Genomic DNA, 12,104 nt, shown 5'->3' on the forward strand with positions numbered 1-12,104 from the left:
CCTGTGTGGGCAAACAGCATCATAGCAGTCACGAATCCCCACCACTACTCTCTCCTCTCCTGATGGAGACGACGCCCCTCTTCTCTCTGTGTGGTCTTTGTTCCCGTCGAGGCCTCACTTGGAGAAGCTGCTCCAATCGGCTGGATGTGGAGAGGGAACTGAAGTACGCGAGCGCCTCGACCTCGAGGTCGACAGCCCGCGACAACATGTGTTGGGATTCGTCCTTGATCCGCCATCACGACCTGGACGGCGTTGGAAGCCCCGGCCGATGAGCTACAGCGTGGCTGGCGCCACCCACACTGCTTGGCCTCCGCCTCCACATCGCCATCGAACATCATCTCCTGTTCCTCCCCACCTCCATCCCGCGTGGACGCGGACGCTGTTCACCACATCACCATCCTCTCCGGTGAGTTCAGCGGGATATGAGCACCGCCACTTCTCTTTCCTTGGCCGAATCTGAGTGCTGTCATCGCCATTGATGCTGCGGAATCTAAGTGTTGACTCCTTTATGCAGGTCGGAGATGCGGCTGGACTATGATCCTTCGGTGGTGGACGACTGCAGTTGTGATTGCCTTCTTTACTTCCTCTTCTTATGTATCAGTTGCGATGTTCTTCCCTTTTTGTCTTGTAAGCAGAGTTGTTGGCTTGTTGCTGCATGTTTCTGAAGGAGATCCTTTTCCTTCTGTTGTTGTTGTGCGTCCACCCATGTTGTGGATCATTCCAGGTTTGTTCTTTCCCTTCGCTATCTTCGTTTGCAGTTGGATTTCTTCCTTGCTCCTTTTATCTGATTTTTTTGCGAGGTCCTTTTATCTGAACTTTGTGATGGTTTTTCTTCCAGGCGATTCCTTTTGAACTAGATCCAGGGGGAGACCCCCTACCATTTTTCATTTCATAAAAACAATAGCGTGCCTCGCTCGGGTGAGCAACAACACTTTAGAACGCAGCTTCGGTGCCTTAAGGACATGCATCTACCACTGTTTACTGATCTGCACAGCCGAAAGGACATGCATCGTTGTCCAGGATTTGTTGTTGCAGCAGAACAGAATGAACTTGGAGACAGCTGACCCTTTGCTGCAGTGGTGCACAGGTAAACCTCCTCGGCCCCCATCTATTTCTCTAAATCAATGGGCACTTGTTAAATTGTGTGGTGTATGTGTATGAGCAGGACTTTGTGTTCAACGTTGTTAATGCTTTGCACTTGTATTAGCAGCACTTTTTTTCTAACTGGTTTGTTACTTTTGTCTGACATGGATGATTAGCAGTACTACCCCGGAAAGGATTCGAGGATGCCACATAGTACAAAAGTAATGAATTAAGAGCTGAATCTGACGAGGAAGATTCAATATCAGAAGAAAAGTAGTGTGAAGCGGAAGACAAGACTGAAAAATAAAGCAGGCTTTGACTGATGCAAGCCAAATTCAACCATGACCTGTTTTACTCAATTCCTTCTGCTGGCAGAAAGCCCAGGATGGGAGTTCTATTGAGTTTCTTTTTCTTGAGCTTGTTGTTTAGGCCAACTCCAAAACGCAACCCAAAACGAATGTCCGCTTTGTCCGTTTGGGGTAGGAAAACGGGCACGGCCGTCCATTTGTCGGTCATGCACCCATCGGTTCGCCCAACGGGCACGGCTCACCTCAAAACGTCCGTGTGTTTTGGACTTGTATTTGTGCAAAAAAAAACGCCAAATAGACTTGCAAATAGTACGAACTCATAAATATAAACATTAAAAGGCCAGAGGCTGCAGTACCCAAGTTCACCATAGTTCATAATTAAACTAAAACTTCAAAAAAGACATACAAAACATGATAAAAATGGCCGCCGTCGTCGCTAGTGAGGCCACCGTCGTCTCCAGAAGCCGCCCTTCTACTCGTCGTCGTTAGTGAGGTCGACGTACGGAGGTGGCTGCCAAAGGTGGGTTGGCGGCCCCTGCCAGACCGGAGGTGCCAACGGCGCCTGCACCACCTCCTCCCGTGGCTCCTGCTCCAGCGACCGCGTGGTGTGGCTGACCATGTGCAGACTCCCACCGAGTCGGCCATTTCCGCCGTGGTGCAGGACCAGCTCCACCGCTGGCCCACGAGGCGAGGGTTCCACGCGCCGATGGGCCACCTCCTGCACCTCCTCCTTGATGGCGACGTCCAACTCCGGGATGGCCACGTCGCCGGCCGCCGAGAGGGCCATGGCGGTTTCCAGGCCGTCCCATTGCCGCTCGTCGTGCGTGTTCATGGAGTCCTCCACGACACGCCGCATAAGCCTGGCGTCCTCCTCGTCGGTCATGGGTGGCGGCGGTGGAGGGGACGGAGATGGCGACGGCGAGATGCCGCGCACACGCCTACGACCACGCGCTTGGGGCGGGCTGTCTGCACGAGCCCGCGGGCTACGAGGACGACCAGCAAAGAAGGACCACCGCCGCAGGTCGTGCTCGTCGCGGAACCACGCGTCCCACAGCGGCGAGTCAATGGCGTACCTTGCGTCCTGGAGGAGATCCGGTGGCAGGCGGGCGCAGCGACGGCTGATCTTAATGTAAAACTTAGGTTCTTGTGCAACGACCAACTTATAGAGAAGGCTCTCGTGCGCAAAAAATGGGTGCCCTCGAGTGGATATGCACGGTTCCGACAATGTAAAATGGAGGTTCTTGTGCAACAGCCAACTTATATAGAAGGCTCCCATGCATCAAAAAAGGGTCCCTCATGTGGGTATGCATGGTTCCGACAATGCTCTGCCCGCCTTTCAGATCGCGCCACCGGTGGCCGGTGAGCGCAACAGGAAGTACGTCCACGTCGATGTCTGCCGCCGGTACTGGGAGACGTCCACGCCGCTCCCGTGGGGAGATGTCCATTTGCCAAACAACTGGCATCTCTCCGCAGACCGCGTGCCAATCCCAGCGGTGCCAGTGAGCGGCCGCGCCCGCCATGAAGAGTAATACCATGTCATTTTTCAAGTCGATTTCATAAACCATTCACAATGTGTCATCGCATTGTTAGATTACATATATCCACCACACCCTTTCTTTGCATTGGACATTGGCGGGTGTTGCACCCACCGACACCATTTGACCCCTGTGTAAGGTTTTATAGTGCGTACGTTAAATTGAATGTTAAAGGACTAGAGAGGATGGAACTATAGATAACTAGATAAATCACCATCGCAACGCTTACACAAGAACCTCCGTACTTCATTGCCGGAACCATGCATACCCACCCGAGGGCGCCCTTTTTTTGTGCACGAGAGCCTTCTCTATAAGTTGGTTGTTACATAAGAACCTTCGTTTTACATTGTCGAAACCGTGCATATCCACCCGAGGGCACCCTTTTTTTGTGCACGAGCACATTCACTATAAGGTGGCCGTTCACGCCCCATATAAGTTTTTTTAGAGATGCATGCACACTAAATCAGATGTTAAAGGACTAGAGAGAGAGAGCAGGAAAAACGCCGGGGGGTGGGGGTAGATTTCATATAACACCGCACCCCCTCCCTCTCTCTCTTCTTTGTGTGTGTCTAGGTACTGATGCTTTCGACATGGTCACCACCCTCGCCGAGCCGGTCCGTCTGAATATCCACGTGTCGGCCGCAGAAGCACAACTACCCTACACGGTCGTAGTCAATGCGTACACCTACCTTGGGTCGCATGGCAACGTATGGAAGCCTCGAAGTCCATGTCTTTTCTAAATGCAATTGTGCAGGGGGCCCGGCCTCATCAACTTGTCCTCCCACTCCCGTCCACATCTGGCCACCCTCGCTCCCTCGCCGGCGACAAAAAACCCTAACTAGCACGCGCGTCCGCCATGGGGTTCTTCGACAACAAGGGCAAATGCAAGTTCAACGCCAGCGCAGACTCATTCCGCGCGCAATCGTCGCTGCTGGACAACTTAACATTGGTGCCGTGAGCGGGGAGGGCTCGCCGGCCACGGGACCGGCTCTACATGCCGGTGCACCATGCGCAGTACCATTGGCAGTACCGTGTGCCACTGTCGTGGCCCAATGTCAACCTCCCCCATCGCTGGCACGTCGGCCCCCACCGCATCGCCTTCCTGTGGGCTGCGCCGCCCTCGAACTTCGTCGACCTCACGGGCTCTAAGGACGATGGCGAGGCCTAGGGCAGCGTGCTGAGCGGCTAGGATGCGCATGTTTTTTTAGTTTTTTTAGTTTATATTTAATTATGTCTAAGTGAATTTTGGCCGGCGGTTGACCGACTGTTTTATGTTTAATTTGTGTGCATGTGTTGAACTTTTTTTTAATTCCAAACGGGAAATGCTTCTATCCCCGTTGCATGCACCGGCAGACTCAGACGAAAAGCGCACACATCCATTCGACCCAAAGGGACAAAAAGAAAAAAAAATCCACGTCCGCATATGTTAAGAGTTGGCCGGCTGAAGTTGACCTTGGTTATTCTGCGTCTTGTTCGTATGTGGCTGTCCTTGTCTTGGCAATGCTGCGTAGCACATGACACCTTTATACATCTGTGGCAAAAGCAGTGCACTCGTTATCTTGTTTTCTTTTCAGCACCCACGGTTGTGCATGTCAGTGGACCATAGCATTATCACTGGCTTGCATGTGTATCTTGTAAGGCAAATCTATTCATGGAGACAGTTGAATAATTTGTGATGTAAATGCGAGAATTACAATGAATAAAAGGAGAATGGAAGAGCAGAAAATTTGCATCTTGTTCGCAGCACAAAACCACCGTCTCCATTGTTGCATGCTTGTTTTCTTCCCTCTCAGACGGCAGCGGCGCTACCCTGTAGTTTCTCGAAGGGCCACAGGCCGATCTTCTATTAGATAGAAAAGGGAGAATACAGCAAGGCTAAACAGTCTAGGCGATCTAGAACTGTCAGCCATCAGGGTTTAACTCTGAATACACACTGAATAAACAGAGACAAAGCCCAGCCACAAGAGGCAAGCAGAGAACACCAAAGAGGAAGAAAAACAAGTCAGCAGAGATCGCCAACGCAGCCGGCAGCCCTCCAAGTTGCAATATCTTCTCTGATTAGTTCCAGCACCCTCTCCACGTTGCTAGCCACTTGCTCAAAGATCCGAGCATTCCGTTCTTTCCAAATCCTCCAGTGTAGCAGGATTGCGATAGTGTCCAAATTACGTCGTTCCATCTTAGGGACTTCCTTCCTCGTATTCAGCCACCAGTCCTCCGTAGTACCAAAGCTACCATCTGGAGTCTGAAAGGCTGCCCTCGTCCAATCCCTGAATTTTATCCAAACCTGCTGAGAGAAACAACAGTGCACAAACAGATGTGTGCAATCTTCGTGTGCCGAGAGGCATAGCGGGCAAGATCCATTAGAAGGCCAACCCATGCGTTCCAAATTATCCGTTGTTAAACACCTACGGTGGACGACAAGCCACATAAAAAATTTGCGTCTTGGTGGTGCTTTGGATTTCCAAATCGGCCCATGGCATGCAGAGCGCACATTCGCTGCAAAGAACAAACCATACGCACTACTAACAGAGAATTTGTGATCTCCAGTCCACTTCCAATCCAGTCTATCTGTAGCTTCCACCGACAATGAAGTACTTCGCGCAATGTCCCAAATTTTAAGATATTGAGCCATAGCCTGTACCGAAATGCCTCCAGAGATATCCCTAATCCAATTGCTGTTGCACAGAGCGTCCTTGACAGATTTTTCCGAGTCTTTCACAAAAGAGAATAAGGCAGGAGCCACATCCTGTATGCAGTTCCCTCCTGGCAGCCACTTGTCCGTCCAGAATTTAGCCCTCTTGCCGTCCCCCAAGTGGATAGAAGTGGCCGCCTTAAAGATGTAAGAGACCTCCTTTTCCAGATCCTCCGGCAGTAGATTCCATGGCCTCTCCTCATCCTCCCACCTTAAACAAGGCCAACAGCAGCGGAGGGCATAGCCAAAGCACTTGAGGTTCAAAACGCCCAAACCCCCACACTCCTTGGGCATGCACACCCTCGACCATGGTAGGAGACAATGGCCGCCATTGATATCACTATCACCCTTCCATAAAAATCCGCGACACCTCCTGTTAATAATTTTCAGCGCCCATGCCGGCAACGGCAGAACTGACATGAAGTGGATTGGTAGAGCCATGAGTACCGATTGGGTGAGTGTCAAGCGACCGGCAGGGGCCATTAGCTTGGGTTTCCATCCCTTCATCTTATTGGAGAACTTGTCGATGAGTGGCAAAATGTCCTGACGCCTCAATCTGTATATTGATAGTGGCAGCCCAAGATACTGAAGTGGAAACGGCCTCAACCGACAGGCAAAGTGTCGAGACACACTAGCAGAAATGGAGTCGTCACCCCTGATACACGTGACAGTGCTCTTTTGCAGATTGATGTGAAGCCCAGACACTTCTCCAAACAGCTTCAGGATGGCTGAGATCACCCCCATATCTGTCGAGTAAGGTTTGAAAAATAGAACTGCATCATCTGCAAAGAAGGAAGCCCTCGGAATGTTGGGGGTGAGACCTAAGTCCGATAACATGTTGTTATGGTCTGCCCACTGCAGCATTGCTTGCAAAGTGTCCATGGCAAGAATGAAGAGCGCCGGGGACAGCGGGTCCCCCTGTCTCACACCTTGGCCAAGTGAGAATGGCTCACAAGTCTCACCGTTGACCAACACAGAAGACGACGCACTGCGCAAAAGACCACAGACCCAAGAGCACCAACGCCGACCAAAGCCTCTCCTTATCAATATCTGAATGATGAACTCCCAGGACAAGGTATCAAAGGCTTTGGAAATATCAATCTTCATAAGAACTGCAGGCGATTTCTTCCGATGCAGAATTCTGGCAGCATTGCGGACGAATTTGAAGTTCTCATGAATACTTCTGTGGCTGATGAAAGCACTCTGAACTTGCGAAATAAGGGCTGGCAGTAAAGGGGCAAGGCGTACGGCTAGAACTTTAGCAAAGATTTTTGCATCTCCATGGATTAAGTTAATCGGCCTGAAATCAGCCACTTGCACCGAACAGTCCTTCTTGGGCAACAAAGTAATTATCGAGGAATTGAGCCTACCAAAAGAGGCAAAATTGCCCCTGTAGAGCTCAAGCATGACAGCCATGAAATCCTTGGCAATAATATCCCAGCACACCTTGTAAAAAAGGCCTGAGAAGCCATTCGGCCCGGGCGCACGATCCGAGGGCATATCCATTATCACTTGTTTGACCTCTGTTTCCGTGAACATCACTTCAAGACCACGTGCCAAATCAGGGGGAAGGCAATTGAAATCGAGTTGCTCCAGCTTCAAGGAGGACCGTTGGGGTGCAGGTGTGCCCATCAGACCACGGTAGAAGTCCCGCACCAGATCGAGCTTCTCATCCATGTCTGAAACTGTTCGCTGCCCATCTCTGAAAAATGGTATCTGATGCTTACACCTCCGGCCATTGGCCTTCATATGAAAGTATTTGGAGTTCGCATCCCCCTCCTTCAAATCCCTCACCCTAGCCCGCTGGCATAGACGGATCCTTTCCAGAGAGGCAAGAGCGAGACATTTTCCTTTTAGAAAAGCTTTGAGGCATCGTTCTTCGCGTGACAGAGACCTAAATTCCTGAGCGCCATCAAGACGTAGAATCAGCTCATTGGCAATTTGGAATTGAAGGTTCATGAAACTTTGCTTCCTTTGCCCCCAGCTACGGAGAGATTTGGCCGTACGTTGCAGTTTGACACTGAAGATCAACATGGGATCAGTGGCATCCACTTCCTCCTCCCAAGCTGCTTTCACAGTATCCATAAACCCTGGCAACTTAACCCAGAAGTTTTCAAAACGAAAGCGGCGAGCCTTTGGCCTGACCGGGGAACAAGTTAGGAGAAGAGGACAGTGGTCCGAGATGCTAGAACTGAGCGGCAGCAGATCACTGATAGGAAATAAATCCTCCTAGGCATTGTTGAATAGAAGACGATCCAACCTAGCCATCACGGTGTGCTCTTGCTCATTGCACCAAGTAAACCTCCTACCCACCAACGGCATGTCATGAAGACCCAAAGAGTTAATAGAGTGTCTGAATCTATTTGCCAATCTCCTGTTGAACCTATGCGTACTGCGCTCATCTTCATTGCAAACCAAGTTGAAGTCCCCATTCAAGATCCACGACAACTGAATATTACTCCCAACCTCTACAATTTCCTCGAGGAATCTGATTTTATCAGCATATACTTGAGGTCCATAGACAGATGTAACCAACCACTCTTTACCATCCGTCAAAGAAGAAACCTTGATCGTTATAGAGAATTTCCCCTTGTGTTCCGTAGAAACCAGCAGACTATCAGATTTCCATGCAAGTAGGATCCCTCCTCTGGTACCCTCCGCTGGAAGAAAATCAAAGCCATCAAAAGATGGGCCAAGAGTTTGCCCAACAACCGCAGCATCCACCAGGGCCAACTTAGATTCTTGTAGACAAACCAGTGAAACATTGCAAGTTTGTAGGAATAAGCGGACCGAGTTACGCCTAGCAGGGTTATTGAGCCCCCTAACATTCCATGCCAACACACCAACAGACATTGTCATGACACAACTACAGAAACCCAAAGAAAATGAAACAGCCCCCCTAAGCACCACAGGGCTCTACTGCATCTGGTAGAGAGAAGGCCGAGAAGCCATCGTGCGCAGGCTCGTCGAAGTTCGCACCATCTGGGTCAAAAAGAGCGGCAATGGCCTTGATGTGGTGGGGTGCTAGGGGCTTGTCAAACAGCTTCAGGTACTCGTCCAACGCCTCCTTGGTCAACTGCTCCTCGGCTTGAATCACACCCATGCGACGGAAAAGAACCGTCTGGGCCTGGTGGTAGGGCCCCTTGTTGATGCCGTCGTTGTTTTTGCATAGCCTCGCGTTTCGACGAGGTGTGAAACCCGGTGGAATAACCTTCTTGCGGCGCACTGGAGCCGATGCCGACGGCCTTGGTCCCAGAATAGAGGGCTTAGGCGTGGCACCAATACCCTCCAGGAGCGTGTCTTCGGCAGTCTTGGGTCCGTACTCTTGCTCTTAGGCGCCAGAGGAGGGAGCAACTTGCTTGGGCTCAAGGGGACTGCAAAAGGCGTGCACACCGGACTATAGCAGGCTTCCAATGAGTCCTCTGGTCGCTGCGGCAACAACAGCGTCTTGAGGCCCTGAGGCTGATCATGGGAGCCGGAGAGAACCATGTCAACATCAGCTGTAGATGGACACGATTCGAAGGGTGGACGAGCGTCCAAGGATTCCTTGTCTGCACGGATCAACATATCATGCTCCTCCATCTCCACATTGAAGGATAGCCGGCATGGAGATAGTGGCATACGAAGCAAAGCCCTGCCTGACGGTGGCGTTGTACCGTGGGCCTTGGAACCCACCTTAGTGGAAGCCAAAGATCCTGGCTCCGCTGGCGTGTCAGCATACGCTGCGGTGCCCACAGCCGTGGAGACACATCCGGAAGGCGCCGACATGCATGGCGTGGGCGCATGAGCAGCCGAGCCCACCGCCGTGAGCACCAGCGAACCGGAAGCAGAGATTGATCCGTCCAGAACAGCAGCGCTCGAGCCCGACGAAGCTATCTTCGATCTCGCCTGAGAAGCAGCCGCCAAGCAGTCTGACGCCGGGCGCGAAGAGCGAAGGAATGGGAGTGTCATGCCACCCGCCGGCGCCAGCAGACCATGCACACGGCGCCCGCCCCAGTCTCCCGCAATGCCGAAGCCGCCTGGACCACCAAAAGGGTGAGCACCCGAGCGAGGAGTTGAGCCCATCCCAGTACCATCCACACGCCTGCGGAAGCAAAAGCGGGAGTAGTCATGGCGTCGGGTGAGATCCTCATCCTCATCAGGCTCGCCGTCTTGACAGAACTCCAAGAAAGGCACCGAGCGGTCCACCACATACGCCCCCTGCAAAGTCCATCAGGCTACCCTGTAGTTTCTACTTTCTTGCATTGGACGGGTCTGACAGGCAGTAAGGTAGTGCTTCATACGCCCCCTGCAAAGTCCATCAGCCACGCTGGTAATGTTTAGGTCCATCATCCATGTACTGTCACACAAGAGTGACAAAGAGCAGAGGCTCAGTCGTCAGTCCATATAACCTCAGAGCTCAGAGATTCAAAGTCAATAAGCAGAGAAAGGGCACTTGCAAAAAGAAAAAAACGAGCTGAGAAAGGGATGTACTAGTGAACAAAAGCAATGATAGATAGGGGCTGCACTAGCTTGTTCAATGGCAATAAGGGAAAACAGGACCCATTCATTCTAATTATAAATCACCATCATGGTAAGCTGCACTGGAAACTGCAGGTCAGTACAATGGCTGCACGGAGATACAAACTTACCTCTAGTATTCGTTGGAGTAATAGATGCTTGATACAGTACTCCAGTTTGGATCACGATGTGATGACAACTTCTACCTTGTGTACACAGATGCCTATGTAAAAAAAAAAGGTACTCCCTCCATTTTTATATATAAGGCCACAAACTCAAATTACAGGTACCAAGGTAAAATTTAATGCATATTTTATAAGCCAACTTTTCTTTTCGTTTACTGAGATCATTAATACGCAACATGCATGCAAAGAAACTGAGTGGAGGAAGTAGCTACTGTTATTATAACTGCATGCATGCAAGTATTGAACATGTTGCTAGTAGGACGAAATATCATCAATTCTTTCCTCAATTACCGTTGGTGGCCTTGTATTGATGCAAAACGTATATTCCATAGTGGCCTTATATAAGTAAATGGAGGGAGTAGGTCCCGTGGAACTAATACTCGCCTTCTTCTGAAGATCCAAAATGAGTGTACATGTGTGAAAGGAAGTGGTGAGTGATGTCGCTATAGTCTTTGACAAGGCTAAAATGTCAACAAAATCACATGGAGAAGTGTATCAATGTCAGTGTAAAATTAAACCGTTTCAGTACACACAGCATATCACAAAAATCTTGCCTTAAGGAATAGGCACGTATGTGCATGCCTGGATTAGCCTTTCCCTTTCTTAATTCTTATACTACTGTTCAACACAATGTAATCACCATTCCTGGCGTAAGTGACCAGAAAAAAAAAGATGAAGTGCATAGTGAACAATGGCCCCCGCAGATTAAAAGGGTACTTACTTAGCCGTGTGCATGGACTGTATGTACTTCAACTTTAACAACGCTCATGGAGGAACTTCTCTTTGCATTACTTTCATTTCCTACACCTCCCATCGAAGCCATCTGGTGAGTCTGTTCAACAGAGACTAAGAGGGAGGCAGCTACATATACAGAAGGCATGGATTGAGCCACCGTAAAAAAAGTTTGCACTTCCGAGAAAAGATGGCCGGTCTAATAAATGGACGCCTTTACTGCAGTATCATTTTTGGGGTGCAGTAATTGAAGACTGACGAACCGAATGCAAGTAGTAGCCAGTTTGATTGATGCCTGGTTAGTGCAGTTTGATTGATGCTTTTGAGTCTCAAACTTCCGGTTATTCATGGGGTACGATAAAAAGTGCCGAACCATAGGAAGTGGAAGCAGATCATGGCTGGTCATTTTACTAAAAAAATGTAAACATATATGGAACCGTTTGAAGTCAGCAACACACCAAAACCTACTGCGTAGCCTTGCCAAAATGGTTGCACGCGCGAGCCCCAATGTTAGAAAGAAGCTGCACCCAACCTCTGATTGTTTCTGAAATGTCAGGCCATAGGCTGCCATTTTGGTCTGCCCCCTTGTAAAGTGCTAGCACATGGCTTCCTCTTTGGTATATCGATCCACCATAATTCAATATATAGGAACCTTATCCACATGGGAGTTCGGATCTTGATGCAAACTAACGGTTCCGATTAGCAGTGTCCCTAGTAAGTGTTGATAGCAAATCCATCTATATATATATACAGCCGGTCTATTCTGCTAATATTAGTAGAATAACTATTGTCGGAGTAAATGGCCACGGGTAGCCTGACCGACTCCCCCTGGCTCTTTGAAAAATTATCAGGCCATTCGAGCCTTCAAGCATACAAAGCATAGGGCCGCCTTCCCCCGGCCGGCTATCGCCAGAGCCGACACCCAGAAGGCGACCCGGCCTCAGAAACCTTTCCCAGAAAAGATACGAGATAGCCGACTCCCAGAAGCTGGCCATGAAGAAAGCCGGCTCCCAGAAGCCGGCCAAGACTGCACCCACTAAGATTGAATCCACGTAACGATGATAGGACG

General features: G+C 50.1%; 1 long non-coding RNA gene across 1 annotated transcript; it reads left to right on the plus strand.

The window, feature by feature from the left end:
- Positions 1–21: 21 nt before the first annotated feature.
- On the plus strand, positions 22–1,499 carry LOC109775201 (uncharacterized). The gene is made up of 5 exons (XR_012190297.1): positions 22–406; positions 515–724; positions 839–918; positions 1,021–1,087; positions 1,263–1,499. It is a non-coding gene; the product is annotated as an uncharacterized lncRNA (long non-coding RNA).
- Positions 1,500–12,104: the final 10,605 nt, after the last annotated feature.

Source organism: Aegilops tauschii, chromosome 7 (genome assembly GCF_002575655.3).
Source record: "Aegilops tauschii subsp. strangulata cultivar AL8/78 chromosome 7, Aet v6.0, whole genome shotgun sequence".
Taxonomy (NCBI): domain Eukaryota; kingdom Viridiplantae; phylum Streptophyta; class Magnoliopsida; order Poales; family Poaceae; genus Aegilops; species Aegilops tauschii.